This window comes from Heliangelus exortis, chromosome 16 (assembly GCF_036169615.1).
Source record: "Heliangelus exortis chromosome 16, bHelExo1.hap1, whole genome shotgun sequence".
NCBI lineage: Eukaryota > Metazoa > Chordata > Aves > Apodiformes > Trochilidae > Heliangelus > Heliangelus exortis.
This window is the reverse complement of record NC_092437.1, coordinates 13,970,337-13,986,530: the sequence shown is the minus strand read 5'-3', so window position 1 is coordinate 13,986,530 and position 16,194 is coordinate 13,970,337. Positions and strand designations below refer to the sequence as shown.

At 52.8% G+C, this 16,194-nt stretch overlaps 1 protein-coding gene across 13 annotated transcripts in view; it reads right to left on the bottom strand.

Moving 5' to 3' along the window:
• The window catches only part of EPB41L1 (erythrocyte membrane protein band 4.1 like 1), a 65,282-nt gene extending 61,235 nt beyond the window's left edge, over positions 1–4,047 (bottom strand). For 4 of the 13 annotated variants that reach the window (XM_071759918.1, XM_071759917.1, XM_071759916.1 and 1 more), the window contains exon 1: positions 3,744–4,035. The gene's annotated coding sequence lies outside the window, so the exon portion shown is untranslated. Of the gene's footprint in view, positions 1–3,743 lie in introns of all 13 variants that reach the window. The other 9 variants (XM_071759911.1, XM_071759910.1, XM_071759915.1 and 6 more) reach the window with 4 other exon arrangements.
• Between the last annotated feature and the right edge of the window lie 12,147 nt (positions 4,048–16,194).

The window sequence follows — 16,194 nt, the reverse complement described above, 5'->3', positions numbered from 1 at the left end:
ACGCAGAGCACTCTCAGCTGTATAACAGGACAAGCAGGCATGAAGTATTTGTACCAAATCTGAGAAGACTGCCCCTTTCCACAGTCCCACAACTCCCTCTCCAGCTCAAACACTGGCTCCAGGCCCAGCTGTACAAAGCTCAGCTCAACAGCTCCTCACACAAATGCCTCCAGGCACCCCCAAATAGTTCAGCTCCTCAGAGCAAAGCAGGGTAGAGGGAGCAAATATCACCCCAGGCAAGGGATATCCACAGGACCTGGGCCCAGCATCCAGCTCCACACCAGGGACACGCTGTGCAATGGGAGAGTTGCTGCAGAAAGCAGCTGCTGTCTCCATGGTGGAAGATTTGGCTGCTCAGGTCTCCTCCTCCTCCCTTTCGGGCACTCCTATGTACTGGAAAACACACAAACTTCTACTCAAGGGCTGGGAGGAAAGAAAAGATGGATTTGAGGCCACAAGGAAATTCCGTAATATGTCCTCACCCAAGACAGTCTCCTCTCACCATGCTTCCCTGTAAACCAGACGAGGTGATGTACATGAGAAAGACTGGTGCACGAACAAGAGGTGGTAATGCTCAGCTTCACAGACCCAAGGGCACTGGAGAGGATCTCCCAAGGGAGACTGTCAGCTCCCACAGATCCATACAACTCCTGGCAGGCTCAAGTGACAGCATGAGCCATCAGTGAGTGCGAGACCAGGCTCCAACCCCAGTGTCCCCAAGATGAAGGAGCCAGACAGGGCTCTCCCATCCACCTGGCACCCCAGAACCTCACAGGTCTCCCTGGTACAATCGCCCCAGTTGTGGCAAATCAAAACCTGCTGACTCAGAGACACCCAACTACTCTAATGACAACAACAAGCCACAGTCATCACTGTCACAGCTTCAGCACCAGCACATTTTCAGGTGCTGTAGGAAAGTGATGAATTAGTAACTGCACCGGCCTTCCTTGTACAGGAGCTTTCAGCAGCTGGGGATTTGGAAACCTCCACTGTTTTGTGTTTCTTCTTTTGCATCTATGCCTAAAACAGGGCTTCAGACTCAGCTCAGATCTCCAAGTGACAGGCACTGCACTAAAGTCTACTATATAGATAAACACAGGCCTTAAAGACGCCCACACTGATCTGCCACAAAGCTTAATCCCGAACTCAGCCCATCTCCTGCAGACTCCAGCTTCCCCATTGCTATCCCAGCTGTCACCCAAGGCAGCAGGGAAACAGCCCTGATCCACAGCCAAATAAAATTAAGGCAAAGGACAACCAAGCAATGTCTACAAGGCTGGGTAGGAAGCTTGGAATAAGCCTGGGAATGGCCAGGCCCATCCCCTGCCCTTTAACCAACAGGTCATTCTCTGCGTGTTCCTAATTTAGGAATCCTAATTAGCTATGGGAAAGATTTCTTTTTTCAGGAACAAAAATCAATCAGACACCTGACTGGTCTATTTGTCTCTCTGAAAACCTCTAGTAACGCAGAGATGTCCTCAGCAGTTCTAGAGATAAGAGGAATTAAAGCCACACAGTCCCACAGCACAGGAATTCTACACAGGATGAGGGCTTGGTGCTGCTGGAAGAGTGTGAAAGGTTGTTCTGTAAATCAATGAGAGATCCAGCTCCTCACCAGGACCAAGGGCATCATCACCCAGAGCTTAACAGGGAGATCAACTGACTTGGGGGCAAGAAATTGATTTTTAAGTGTTTTCCCTTATCACACTGTAGTGACTTCTTCAGCTGACCTGGCCACCCTCCTGGCTGCCCAGGAAATACCTGCCAGAAGACATTTATCTTGGAAGGTGGTTGTGGTGGTGGCAACGATGGCAACAGCCCAGGAAAAAAAGGGCCCAGCAAGCTCTATCACTGCACTGGGCATAACAGTTCCCAAAACCTTCACATGCCAGGAACACAGACTCTCTTCTACACTCAACAATGCTGGACTTCAAAAACCTTTTTTGGAAGCTTCCTCTAAAACCGAACATCTCACCCCAAAAGTTTTGGGAGATGCTGTTTTTTAAAAAATTCATAAAAATAACAATTCTAGATAGTTGTAGCTACAATGTCATCAACCAAAACAGCAGAGGAAGACCACATCACCTGCAGCCAAGTTTAGCCCATCATCAGCATAAACATAGACACCCTGTACCCCAGCAGCACAACCCAGGGCTCTGCTGGTAAAGGTGATGTCTGGTTCAGTGACTAAATGACCATCTGACGTAAGGAAGGTGCAAAGAGGAGAGGCAGAGAGATGTAAATGTTCTGCTCCCAGCAGGGGCTACACATCCCCTAATGGACAGGTACAGCATGGTCCCTTGAAATAAACCACAAAGGTTACTCCTGTTTAAGGAGGGCAGAAAGAGGCTGTTCTGGACTTGCAATACACTACACCAGCCAGGGTCTGCCACAGCTTCCAGAGCATGTCCTGAATCTCAGCACACAGCAAAGACCAAGGTCCTCACCAAGAGCACAGCTCTGAGCACCCTGGGGGGCCTCCACAGACTAGCTCCATGCCTACCACACCACACCAGACTATAAAAAAAAAAACAAAACACAATCAAAGAGTAATTCCTTTCTTGCAAATATCATCATCCAAAACCAGCCTTCCCTCAGCTCCAAACTGGCTTTATGTCAAAAAGGGCAAGCAACAGAAGGCCACCAGAACAGCTCTCCAGGTTGCACGGTCACAGTCAAAGGAATGTGATGCACACAAGAGTCCTCCAGTGGGCCACGAAGGAACCAGAGAGATGCAAGACAGCCCCAAGGAGGATACCTTGATAACAATGTGCTTCACACATCTTGAGTTGTTTGGAAGCAAGAATCACTCTGGATAAGTCTAACACGAGAAAGGTGGAGCAAAAGAGTGCAGGAGGGAGACTGATGCATGAGCTGCTCTCTGGGGATGCTGGAGAAGCCACACCTCATCCATGGCAGTGGAAAAGGGGCTGATCAGGAGTCACCTCACACCATCTACAGATGAATCAAACACAGCTTTTGCATTGCCTGCTCCTGCAACACATTGTGAATACTCAACCACATGTACCCAGCCCATTGTTTGTCCACAGGAGGGTCCCCACCATCACAGGCTGAAGGCTGGGCATGTGGAGGGAAACAATACCACCGCAGAAACGGCAAGAGAAATACTGGCTCGTACAGAAAGCACTGCTAGAGAAAAAGGGCCGCGCAGGTCCTCTAGTACAATCTCCCGGGTAACCAGCCTATGGAGAAAATGCTGAGGTATCAAGGGTACCTCCAGAGCCCACCTCCTGCCATATGACGATACTCCAAAAATAACCACAGAAATATGCGAGGATCCATGCCAAGTTGTTCCTGGCTCTCTCCACATTCCCCCTCTAATGTAAATCCTCTCCCTGAAATCACAGCCCGCCAGCTAAACGCTATCGCGGCAACGCGTAGCCGGGGGCTCCGGCTCCCCGGGGCTGGCTCCTGGCGGGGCCGCTCCGGGACCCGACCCGCCGAGCTGCTTCCCCACGCTCCGCTGCTTCGGGAGGGCAGCCCCGGCCCCGCCGGGAGCCGCCGCACCGCACGGCAAACAGTGACGTGGGACACGGTGCGGGATGTGCTGCCCGCCCTGCCCCCTCCCACTGCTGCCGAGGAGGCCCGGGTTGGAAAAGCTTCCCCCGCAGCAGGGGTGGGTGCGCCCGCCTGCAGCGCTGCCCGCCTCTCCCTTGCAGGCAGCGCACCTGGGGCTGGGGCTGCAGCGGACCGACCCGCGCCCCCCTTTGCCCGGCGCTCACCTCGGTTCGGTTCGGTTCGGTTCGGTTCGCCGCCGCCACCGCCTCCCAGGCGCGGCCCCACGCCCCAGCGGCCGCTGCCTGCTGCCTGCTGCCTGCCCGCCGTGCGGCGGGGCGGGGCGGGGCGGGCAGCGGCGCTGCGCAGAGGGAGCGGTCGCCCCGCCTCGGGCCCCCTGGGGCTGCAGAGCCCGGCGAGGCGGCGGGGTCGGCGGATCGGTTCGGATCGGTTTGGATCGGCTGGGGTTGGTCCACGCAGACGCACCCCGGCCCCTGCCTTCTTCCTCTCCTTCTGCCCAGCGCCGCTGCAGCGGCCGCGTTCCTCTCCCGGCTCTGTGGAGCCGCCTCCTGCTCACCTCCCCCTCCCTCCCTCTCCCCGAGCTGCAGCTCCAGAGCGAGGTTTCCTTCCTCAAGGAAGGAGCTTTGCCACGGTGGGACATGTCGGCAGGCTTTGGGTTGCTGACCTTTCCTGGAGTATCCAGGGCTGCCCGCCCACTGCCCGCAGCGCGGAATGCTGTGGATGTGGAAGACACTTAGCGAGTCCCAGGGGATCTTCAGGTCGAGTGAGCTGACTTGTGTGTTTTGTGTGTGCCAGGCTAGCCAGTCTTCCTCCAGGACATGCTGAGGAAAAGGAGGAGTAGCAGCTCCACCACACCCCCCTCCGTCCATCGCACGGATGCAGGGTGTGCAGGGATGCCCTGGGTGCAGGGATGCAGGGATGCACAGCATGGCGTTCATGGCCGCTATGGCCAGGTGGGAGAGCTTTGGGGAAGTTAGACTGGTGGCTCTAAACAGGAGGAATGAGACTAGAGGTGTGCTGCCTGCTCAGTCCTCTTCGCCTTGCAGGTGCTAAGGAGTGAAGCATGGAGGGGACATGCCATGCACTGGTTTGTACTGGGTCTGATTTACTTGTTCCCAGAGCCTGTGGCTAGTCCTGGCTTGGCACTTGCTGCATCTACATGATGCAGAGCATTAAGCATCATGTTTGAGCCCCTGGACTTCCTTATGTGGACTTTTTTAAAGATGTAGTGCATCAGCCATCACTTACTGTCTGGGTCCTCTGAAGTTAGCAGGGATCCCAAGAAAGGCAGGTCCCCAGCAGTGAAGGGCAGACCTGGGAACTCTCCAACAAGGAAGGGCTGACCTGGCTGCCTCTGTGTGCTCCCTGCAAGCCAGGAGTGGCCTAGGGTGGGTGGTCATAGTGTGTCAGCACAGTCACCTCTCTGGTAGCAGTGGCTGCCAGGGCTCTGTGTCTGCTGCTCATCATCTTCTCCCCCAGCTTTGGGGACCCTGCCATTCCCATTGACGTGGGGAGCCTGACCCCCAAACAACCACGGATGTGATGAAGCCCTGGAACAAGGCTGTTGTTTTGTTGGGTTTTTTTTTTCAGTGCTTTATAAAGTGCCTCCTTTATTACCCACACTGAGGCTTTTCTCTTGACAAGCCACATCCTAGCAGAGAGTATGAGGAACAAAAATGAGGCTGCATGGTCCAGTGGCTCAAGCCCAGGCAGCAATGCCAGCAGGACTGTGGGCTCTAATCCCCTGCTGAGCTGTTGACTCTCTGTACAAAGTCTGGCAGGTCCTGTCCCTTTGTGCCTTAGAGAAGCCCAGCTGGAAAGTTGGGTAAATAGCAGCAACCCCTTGGGGGGGAGGAAAAAAAACCAAAAAAAAACCCAACCCAAAACAACATTACACTGGAGCCAAGCTTGAGGAAGGACATTCATTTACCAATAAAAGACATTTCAGCTGGCTCCTCGGTTTCCCCCTGCAGACATGGTTTTCACCTCCAGCCCTCCTCAGCTGTTCAGTGCTGAGGGGCAATGCTGAAAAAGTGTTTTACCTCGCTGCAGGGGTGGTTGTGCTGCAAGTGACATCATTTGCCTGTCATGCTGTGCTGAATTTGTAGAGAAATTGTACGGGAGAAAAGTTGCACCGTACTGTTACAGAAAATAATTGCAACTGTAGCTCTGTGCAGTGTCCTGAGGACACTCACTGTTCTCATCCTTCAGATCATTCAAATGAAGAATAGCTATTTCTGCTCAGTGGGTCAGGTTCTGTCATACTCTAAAAGGAAATCTGGGCAATCTAAATGTTAAATTCACTTTGAAGTCAATTTGCATCAAATAAGTCAGTGAGTGACCACACTGGCAGTCATGAGCACAGATCTCTTTGGTGTTGTTCCCCAGTACCCCCACAGTGAAGCCAGGGAACCAGAAAAAGAGTGTGTGGAAGAAATTCCTCCAGTGAATCCTTTGCTCCCCTTCTTGTCCTGATGCAAGCAGCCCAGCCAAGACTGTTTTCTGGTTACCACCAAGCTACAGCCCGAAACTCTTCACCAATCCTGAAGACAGTAAACCTGTGCCCACACTTGGCCTCTGCTTGCTTGCTTGTAATAGGGAAAGGAGCTTAATTTGCAAAATAATCAGCTGTGAGCTACTGATCACCCCAGCATCTCTGCACCATATGCTGGTTATTCATAACAGACAGGGGAGCTTTCCTCCATTCCTGTCAGATTCTTGCTGCAGTGATGGCAAGGAGGGAGATACCTGCTCTGGCCACTCACTGCAGAGGGGGTGGCAGGGAAGAGAGTGTATGACTCTCGGGTTTTCAGAAGCTTAACTGAAAAATTAAAGAATTTAAAGAAATTTAAAGGGGTTGACCTTTGTTCAGTAATTTTTTTAATTTTTTTTTTTTTTTTTTTGATAAGTCAAATATATTTCCAGAAAAGTTTGTTGTTTTATATATCACAATCAGCCATGAGGCAGCTGGATGGAACTGCCTCTCAATGTGCCCATTGGACACTGGAGCCCTTTGCTGCCCAGTGGTTCACAGGGGAGGCCTTGGAGCTTCCCACAGGGGTGATGTGAGGGCAGGAGTCAGCAGGGTCTGCTCACTGCTGGCCAGCAGCTCTGTGGGAAACCCACTCTGAGGAGTTTGGTCATTTTTGTAACCCAAGTAAGGATCTGCTGGCCAGATTCCAATTGTCCAGCACAGTCAACTTGAGACAACAACTTAAGAGAACACAAATACCCCTACAAATGAACATAATGGCATAAATTGCAAAGGATTGCAGGTGTTTTGTGGTTGAATGTTAGGACAAGTCCAGTACCAGGCTCTTGCCAGATCTTCTTGAGAGCCTCCAAGCTCTTTTAGTCCAGCAAATTTTCCCATTACAATTTTACTCTGCAGTCACTCTGGCCTGGTGCTGTGGGATAGAAAGCAAAGAGGATCAGTGAATTCCCCACTAGTGACCCTGAGGTGTATTTCTATATGGAAATCTGTCCCTTCTTGGAGAAGAGAGCTGAGCTAGGAGAGCACCCAGGGGCTCAGCTTCATAGGTACAGGTATGAAGAAGAACCCTCCTCCAGTGGAGAGAAGCTTGGCAAGCTCCACCTTGAAAATCCAGAGCAAACTGCTAATTAGACCTTGCAATACCAGTGCCAGGGAAGAACATCCCCAGTTCCTAGCAGGCTTACACCAGGCTTACAAGCACACAGATGCAGCAAAGGCATCCATGGTTGTTGTCTTCTGTCTCCCTCACTTCCCAGGCTAGGTGACCATGCATGCACACCCATGTCCTGCTCACTGCTCTGCCTCTCCCAGGGGGCACAGGCTTCAACAGAGGACCTGAGTCCACCCAAAACCTTTATTCCACACACCCCAAGCAGCATGGTAAAAGGGATGTGCGTGTCTGTGTGTTTTTGGGAGAAGGTTATTTTGGGAATCCCCGCCTGAGCTGCTGCTAGTGCTGATGTTCTGTGATAACAATCTTTCATGCCTCTCGCTTGTTTATGCAGAGCATGAAAAGGCCCTTTGTGCAGCTCTGGGAGTTGGCTGCCAGCTGGGATTACTGAGATGCTCCCTACGTGCTCCTCGGCTCCATCCCCCTGAGCAAGCTGTGACCAGAGGGAGGATGGGGGTGCCTGCAGGCTGGCAGAAATGGCCACCCCACAGGGGAGGGATCACAGCTTCTGGCCTTGAGCTCCTGGACACCTTCTACCCTTCACACATTTGGGATTTTTGGAACACAGGGGAAGGGCTTGGGCTTTTTCACCTCCAAGAGCTTCGAGCAACTGTTTCCATCCAAAGAAAATACTTTCATCCTCTGATGCCATCTTCCTTCAGGCTGTTTGCGTGGGATCCAAAGCTCAGAGAAGTCCCTGGGACTGAGATGTCATCAGAGCCCTTATCCCTCCATGGATGGAGCTCTGCAGATGAGCTGGCCTTCCACTGCCTCCATCCACTGCTTTCCAAGAAACAGGACCTGGTACCCAAATGCTGTCAGTGCCTGCTGACCTTCAGACAGTTGGGCGTAACATCAGATAGTTGGCACATGGTGGAAAACCAGGAACAAAAGAGGCATGGAATGCAATTTTTTATTTAAACCAGAGAGATCAACGACCTGTGTGACAGTTATGGCACATCCCACCTTAACACCTTGCAGGGCAGGAGGATTGCAGTGGAAAGAACTTCAGCAGCCCCGGGAGACAAGGAAAATTTTCCCCCTGTGCAGGCAGGGAACCTGAGACCCAGGGCAAAGTGTAGGTTGCCTGATGCCACCCAGCAGAGCTCTAACAAGGTTTGGGTGCCACGGAAAGCACCTGCACCAGGGCCATCTCAGTAGCACTGTGAGGCATATGGAGTCCTCACGAGTTGGTGGCGGGCTTAGGAGCCACCAGCAAAGAGAGTGACAATGTTGGCACTGGATTATTTGTTCTCTGAGCTGTGAAGGGACAAGGAAGGGCCTGGCAGGGCAGTCCCAAACCCCTTTGCATATCCTGCCCCAAGCAGGTGAGAGCTCTGCAGAGCTGCTTGTTCCCTGGGTGGGATTTCTGCACGAACAAGTTGGATGCAACCCTGAGATGCCCATCCCTGGAGAGCATCAATCCCACTCTTTTTATGGAATGTAGTGAGTCTGAGGCTCTGTGGCAGGCAGACCAATGGGCCATCCTATGTCTTTCAATCCCTGATGCTGCCAGGAAAGTGCAGTTCTCCTGAGGGGAGCCCCTGGCATGGGTCTGACATGCTCTGATTAAAGGGAAAACTGACAGCTTAATTAACTGCCAGCTGAAGGCAGATCAGTAACACCAGCTTGCTCCACCAAGAAGAGCTGAGACTACCAGCAGAAACCTGTGACACCAGAGAGAGAGAAAGCAGGGAAAGATGCTGCAGTGAGCTGGGACACCATCAAGCAGATCAAGCTGATCAGAGCCCTGCCCAATCTGACCTGGAATGGTTTCAGAATGGGGCATTTACCACCTCTCTGGGCAACCCGGCCCAGTGTTTCACCAACCTCATCATAAAAAATTTATTCCTAATATCTAATCTAAATCTCCCCTCTTTCAGTTTACAACCAACACCTCTTGTCTGAGTGCCCATTTTAATTATGTACTTCAAGTACTGGAAGGCTGCAATAAGCTGTCTCTGGAGCCTGCTCTTCTCCAGGCTGAGCAACCCCAACTTTCCCAGCCTGGCTCCAGAGCAGAGCTGTTCCTGCCCTCTGGTCACCTTTGTGGCCTCTTCTGGACACTCTCCAATAGAATCATTGAATCGGCTGGATCTGAGATCATCAAGTCCAACCCTCACTCCACTACCCCCTTGGTTCCCAGACCATGGCACTGAGTCTCTTTTTAAATCCAGTCTCTTTTGAAATATCTCCAGGGATGGAGAATCCACCCCTTCCCTGGGCAGCCCATTCCAATGTCTGATCACCCTCTCCGTAAAGAAATTCTTTCTAATGTCCAACCTAAACCTCCCCTGGCACAACTTGAGACCTCTTGTGCCCTCTTGTCTTGCTGAGAGTTGCCTGGGAAAAGAGACCAACCCCCCCTGGCTCCAACCTCCTTTCAGGGAGTTGGAGAGAGTGATGAGGTCTCCCCTGAGCCTCCTCTTCTCCAGCCTCAACACCCCCAGCTCCCTCAGCCCTTCCTCACAGGACTTGTGCTGGATCCCTTCACCAGCCCAGTTGCCTCCTTTGGACCTGCTCCAGGGCCTCAATCTCCTTCCTGAGCTGAGGGGCCCAGAACTGGACACAGGACTCAAGCTGTGGCCTCCCCAGGGCTGAGCACAGGGGCAGAATCCCTTCCCTGGACCTGCTGGCCACGCTGTTCCTGAGCCAGCCCAGGATGCCATTGGCCTTCTTGGCCACCTGGGCACACTGCTGGCTCCTCTTCAGCTTCCTGGCAATCCAGACTCCCAGGTCCCTTTCTGCCACTCTGTGCCCAGCCTGGAGCTCCCCATGGGGTTGTTGTGGCCAAAATGCAGGACCCGGCACTTGGCCGTGAGATTCATGTCCTTCTTGTGCTGTACTTGAACTGGACCCAGCACTGAAGAATGAAGTCAAGGGTGAGAATCTTCTCCCTCAACCTGCTGGTCTTGCTTCTTCTGATGCAGCCCAGAACATGGTTGCTTTCTGGGCTGCCAGCTCATGCTGCAGGCTTGTGTTAGGCTCTTCATCATCCAGCACCCCTCAGTCCTTCTCAGGGCAGTTCCATTCTCCACCCAGCCTGTGTTTGTGCTTGGGATTGCTCCAGCCCATGTGCAGAACCTTGTATTTGGCCTTAGTGAATTTCATGAAGTTTGCACAGCCACACCTCTCAAATTTCTGCATCCAGTCCCTCAGGCTCAGCTGCCCTTGTTGGATGGATATTCCTTATGTTAGATGGGATTCCTTAACCCTGACTGTCCTAAGTGGCTCTGCCTTGGGGAGCTACAGAGGGAGCAATATCCATTACAATGTTACAGGAGAGCTGACCTGGGGGACTCCACCAACAGAAAGTGGTATTTCTGGTTTTGCCCCAAAACTTGACTCTCTTCTGCAGAATGTCTCATGTTGCCCAAGCTGTTATTCCTCAATGCAAACTTTGTGAGACTGAATGGATTTTCCTCTTAAGGATCACAAACATGAAATCAACACTGGGAAAAAAAAAAAAAAAAAGAAAAAAAAGGCAGCTCTCCTGGATGTCGGGTCACCCACAAGCTCATGGAGCCAGGCAACTGTGGGAAAACCTCAGCTTCTAATAATTCTGGGTATTAAAAAAGCAGGAAAATGTGAAACCCAGTGTCCGGAAGGGCAGAAAGCAAACCAAGATAGGGTCTGTTTAGGTGGAAAAAGCAGCAAGCCTTACAGGACTATTGCCATCACCTGGTGTGGTGCCTTGCACAGCACATCCTGGAGAGCTGGACCCACAGATTTCCACAAGGCCCAGGCCCAGTGACTGAGCCAGCTCGTGTCCTTGGGATGGGTGAGTAGCATAGAGCAACAGTGAACTGAGCACATTCCTGAGGAAATTAATGACCTCCACTCAATGAGCGGTGTCTCAGCCACCACTGAAGCATCTCTGATGACCAGCCAGTAGGTCTGGCTGCACATACCTGGTTACAGCTCTGTTAGGCACAAGCCTTTCCCACACTGGTGCCTGTGGTTCCCACAAGCACCTCTGGACATTCTCCTGGAGCAGCCCAACAAGCTGAAGTTCTGCAGCCTGCTGCTGCCACTCAGGTTTCTCTGACCCTGTCTGGTCTTGCAGGCCCCTTTGGACTCCTTTCAGCTTCATCCCTGATGCCAGTGAATGTTTAGGGGTTTTAAGATGCATTTGAGACACAGTTCCCTCCAGGGATAGTTTGAGATGGGTGTAGGAAGAATGACACTTTCTTTATCAAAGGTCCCCAGGAGTCTGTGCTCCATACCTGGGCTGAAGTTAGATGAGAGGTGAGCACAGCCCCTTCCCTACTCATGGAGAAAAACCCAGAAGTTGTGGGGTTGTGGGTCATGAGGAACAGAGCTGTCCTCTAGTGTCTTCAAAGCAATTAGTACACCTGATGGTGACTGGCAGTGTCTTCCTGGGATGTCTTCTGAATCAATAAAAACTTTTCTCTGAGTACAGTGACATAAATACACCCAGGATGAGTGACATTATTGTGCTGCAAGAACATGCCAGGGACCACAAAAAGGGATCAGAAGTGGGGTGGGCTGATCAACATGCACAACCTCTGCTAAAGCCACATTTGATCCTAAACCCTCTAGACTGGATGTTGGCCAGGTACTCATTGGTTTGGAAGTGGGAGACACATGGTTCCCAACTCCTGCTTAAGGTCCCAGAGTAGGGGCCAGAAATTCACTTGGAGACATAAAACTGATTGGAAACAGGTCCCAGTGCTCCTGGGTAGATGGAGGGTGCTCCAACCCTCCCACAATAAAAAGACATGGAAATGGGAAAATCTCCCGTATTTTCTAACAGCCACCATCACTCTGCTATAGCCAGCAGTGGGGCAGCAGTCACTGGGAAATGAAAATGAGTGCTTGGGGAAGTTTCTGCCAGGCTGGTCCCAACCAGCAGTAGACCTTACTCTCCGATCTGCTTGTGATGGAGAGATGGCAACTGCTGTGGGGTCTTCCTCATTCAGCAGCCTGGGCTCTTTCCTGTCTCCTGCCCCCATTCTGCCCTCTCCAAGGGGCTCTGTCTCACCCCTGTCCTGCCCTGGAGCAAAGGACTTGTTTCCAACTGTCCTAACCCCAATCCCAACCCCCATGGCAGGCTCCTGTCAGCTGTGTCCCAGCACCACCCCACTCACTGCTGTGGGGTTCACCCCACTCCCCAACCCCAAATGCCCAGGAAGGAAGGAGAGGGCAGTCCCTCATCTCTCGACGTGCTGGTCAAAAGCATCGGGCAGCCTGGGAGAAGTTAATAAGAAAATCCTGAGCCAATACTGCAAGATTAAAGCCATCCCTTCCAGAGAGGATTAGTGGCCAAATCCCCAGCAATAGGCTTGTGGTGGTACCACCAGTGCCAGGAGGGCTGTTCAGGGGCCAAGCTGCTGCCAAAGGCCAGGGAGCATCTCTCCATCCCATGGTGTAAGGCAGAATGCCTGCTCCTTCCTCCCTCCACAGTCTCCATCCCACAGCCCCCACCCAGGACCATGGTCCTGCCCGTGGGTGTCTCCTGGCAGGGTGACTCCAGGAGCTCTGCTCCTTCCTATGGGCCCTGAGCCAGAGGGTCCCATGGGGCTGGCACAGCCCTGCCCATTGTCTTTACACCCTTGTTCCCAGCTTGGGCATCCCTGACCCTGGCCTGGAGGTGCCCCCTCAGCAGTGTTGACCCCAGAAGGGCCCTGGGTCCCTGCCTGACTCCACTCCAGCCCCTTGGATGCTACTGATGACCCAATCAATGTCTGCTGAGCTCCTCTCTCTGCAGCTCAGGCTGGTGTGAGCTTTCCCCACAAGCCCAGTACAAGAAGAGAGCTCTCAGATCCTCAGCAGGGCCTCAGTGAGGACACAGGACCTTTGGCCTCCAGCCCATAAATCCCATGGGATGAGAGGAGCATCCTCCTGGGGGATGCCACCCCACTGAGACATGGGAACACAAGCCCACAGCTGAGCTGATGAAAGAAGTCATGACTGGGGAAACAAACCCCAAACCCTGTTTTGTCCCAGATTCCTGTCACTCTGGACTCCAAGCAACCTCCACTGCAGCTTCTGGCATGAGCTGCCCTCAACCCTGTCATCCAGGGCACAGAGCAGCAGGCAGCACTCCCACTGCAAGAGCCCTTTGCCTGCCAATTCAGGGTTGCAAATAACATTTGGGAAATAAATATCTGAGCACAGCCATTCCTGGCCAGGGGTGTCCAGCACCCAGCTGAACCATCTGCCAGCAGTACAGGATGAGGCTTGACAGTGGCATCCTTTTTTTGGGGCGAGGGGGGGGTAATTACTTGCATTGCTGAGACCTCCAGCCTTCTTCCAGCTTCAACTGGTGTTGTTTAATGGGACAAAAAGTGGGGAGAAGGAGGAGGCCTGCAGGGGCAGTGTGCCCTGGTGCCAGCTGTGCTGGGGCTCCCATGGTGGCACTGATCTGGATGGAGCCCTCACAGCCAGTTCAGGGCATCCCCAAGGCTCCCTCAACCCAAGAAGGATGGGGGCAAAGCAGGGGTTGGGGGTGAGGAGCAAAGGGCTGGGGAAAGGAGCTGGGCCATGCAGGATTCAGCAGCCAGCTGGTCCCTCTCCAAGGCACAGTGCTGGCAGGAGGAGAGGACGTGTCCTGCAGGGCAAGGACAAGCTGAAGGAACTCTCCTGCTCTCTGGTGCAAGGGGGCAGCAATGGAGGAGCCAGGCTCAGGGACACAGTCCCCATAGCCAGTCTGAGGGAGGGAGTCAGCATTGCCTGGGTCAGCCCCTCACTGATCACTGATCAGATGCTGGAGCCTGGTGAGGAGCTCAGCAGCCAGTAGAGCTGCCTGGGTCCCACAGGGGTGACCAGCTGGTGCTGGCAGCTGACAGATGGGTGCCTTTTGGGGATACACTCTCATCTGTCACAAAAAGAAGGCCTGGGCATCCCCAGTGCCAATGTCCAGCTGGGTCCAGTGGGACCAACTCCACCCTTGGCATATCCCCCCAGCAAAGCCAGTATTTGAGGGCTCTCAGCCATGTCAGGCCTCCACCTCCTCCCTTGGGACACACACTGCAAGTAACTAAGCCTAGCAGGGTTCTGGCTTAGACCCACATCATCCTCAACACGTGCTGCCCTTGCCCTATCCTGGAGGGGACCAGCATGGGCATCAGCTTCCTTCTTTTGGGAGTGGGTACAGGACACTAACAGTTAATGGTCTTTGTGAGCAGACAGTGCTGGGAGGCTTTGTGATGGAGTTGCTCACATGCACAAGTCTAGCTGGCTGGAGTCACTCAAAGAGTCAAATTTCTGAAGGACCTGCCTTGCTGTGACATCCTGACCTGAGACCTGGACCAGCCATAAACACCAACACAGACAGGCCTCTTTGCATGTTTCCTCTTTGCATAAACCAGTTGGACCGGCTTGTGGGAGCACTGGAATGTCCCCTCAAGCTTTGGTGCTTTGCACAGAAGTCACATTTTTCAGCCCTCACCTTGTTGTCCAGCTGCAGCACCAGTGCCAGCCCTGCCTGTGCATCAGGGCTGTGCCCACACCAAGCCAACCCTGATCCTTCTGGCTGCCAAACCACAGAGGGGGCAGATGAGACCCAGACAATCCAGGCTGCTACACCCCTCACAGCACCCCTTGGCTCCTGACCCCCCAGCCCATACCCCAGTGCCCTGCAAAGGCCCTGCAGGCACTTGGATTTATTTAGGCAGAGGAGAAAGGTTAATGGCTGGTGCCACAGAAAGCAGTCAGTGAGCTGTGTTGAGTCAAGGACTGTGCTTTGAAGTGCTGCAAGGGTGGAAAACTCCTACTTGTTGATGGAAATGTAAGAATATGCCCTGCAAATGCTCCTTGTGTCTGCCTGTGCCCCCAAAACACAAGCTCACTGGCAGCAGGTCCAGCATCCCCACCTCAGAGCCAGACTTGCTCTGCCTTTTGTCCTGCTGAGCCTTCAGGCCATGCAAGCAGGATGAGAAATGGGGGCTGCCAATACCTGCAAGCAATGATCACCCTCTGATACATGGATAGTTACACCTCAGCACTGCACACGCCTGCACTTCATCAGCTCTCAGGGACCAGGCATAGACTGGGATGTTTCTGAGCACCTAGACCTGGTGCCCTGGAAGGGGCATTTTCTGGCAAAATCCCCTTGCAAGCATCCTCAGAATTACCACTGGGAATGTCAGTCCTGGGGCACAAGCACACACTGGTCACTAGAGCAGAACCAGGCCCTGTGTCCTGGTTCCTGCAAGGACAAAAGCCAGATGTACCAGAGGGACTGGCAACTGCCCCATCCCTCAGGCAGATGTGGAACAGCCTGTCCCAGAGGGGAACAGGGCCCAGTTTCTAACAGCCAGATGCTGATTTATCCTCTAAAGGAAGAATTTCCCTCCAAAAGCTGCTTTAGAATTACCTCTCATGATCCATGCAGACCTCTCCTCTCCCAGCTGCAGAAGGTGGATATTCTTCAGCTGCCTCAGCTCTTTGCATCTGTGACTGCTGGGCTAAATGTGGGCTGATAATTTCTATTAAGAAAAGATTTTAGGACTAAAATTAGCATTATCATCTCTTATCGAATGCTGATAACGTTTCCCAGAGCAACTTTTTTCCGTTACAAGATTCCGAGCAGCTCCCTGCTGTCCCACTTGCACCCAGGCCCTGCAGCTGGGAGCAGAGTAAAGGAACTGAAATTAGCTGTAAAATCACTCTCAACCAGTCTTGTTAAATATACATAAAAATTTAATAACCCCCGTGCAAAGCCTCTTCTGTCTGTTTGCTTTTTCCATCATAACAGAGTGGGAAATCAAGTGATATTGTAAGGGTCTGTGCTGTGCTGCTGTCCCCAGGGGCACCTCAGCTGCTACGGGCCCCAGGTCACCACCCCCTGGGGGTGGTTTGTGAGCAGCCACCACCAAAATGCAAATGAGACCGCAAAATATTCTGCCCCTTTGCACTGTGACTCCTGTGTTACCCACCCCTCCTTCCAACAGGTGAGCTCATGGGCAGGGGCTGGGTTAGAGGCAGGGGGCAGAAACCTGTGCACCCATTTTATTTCTGCAGTGAG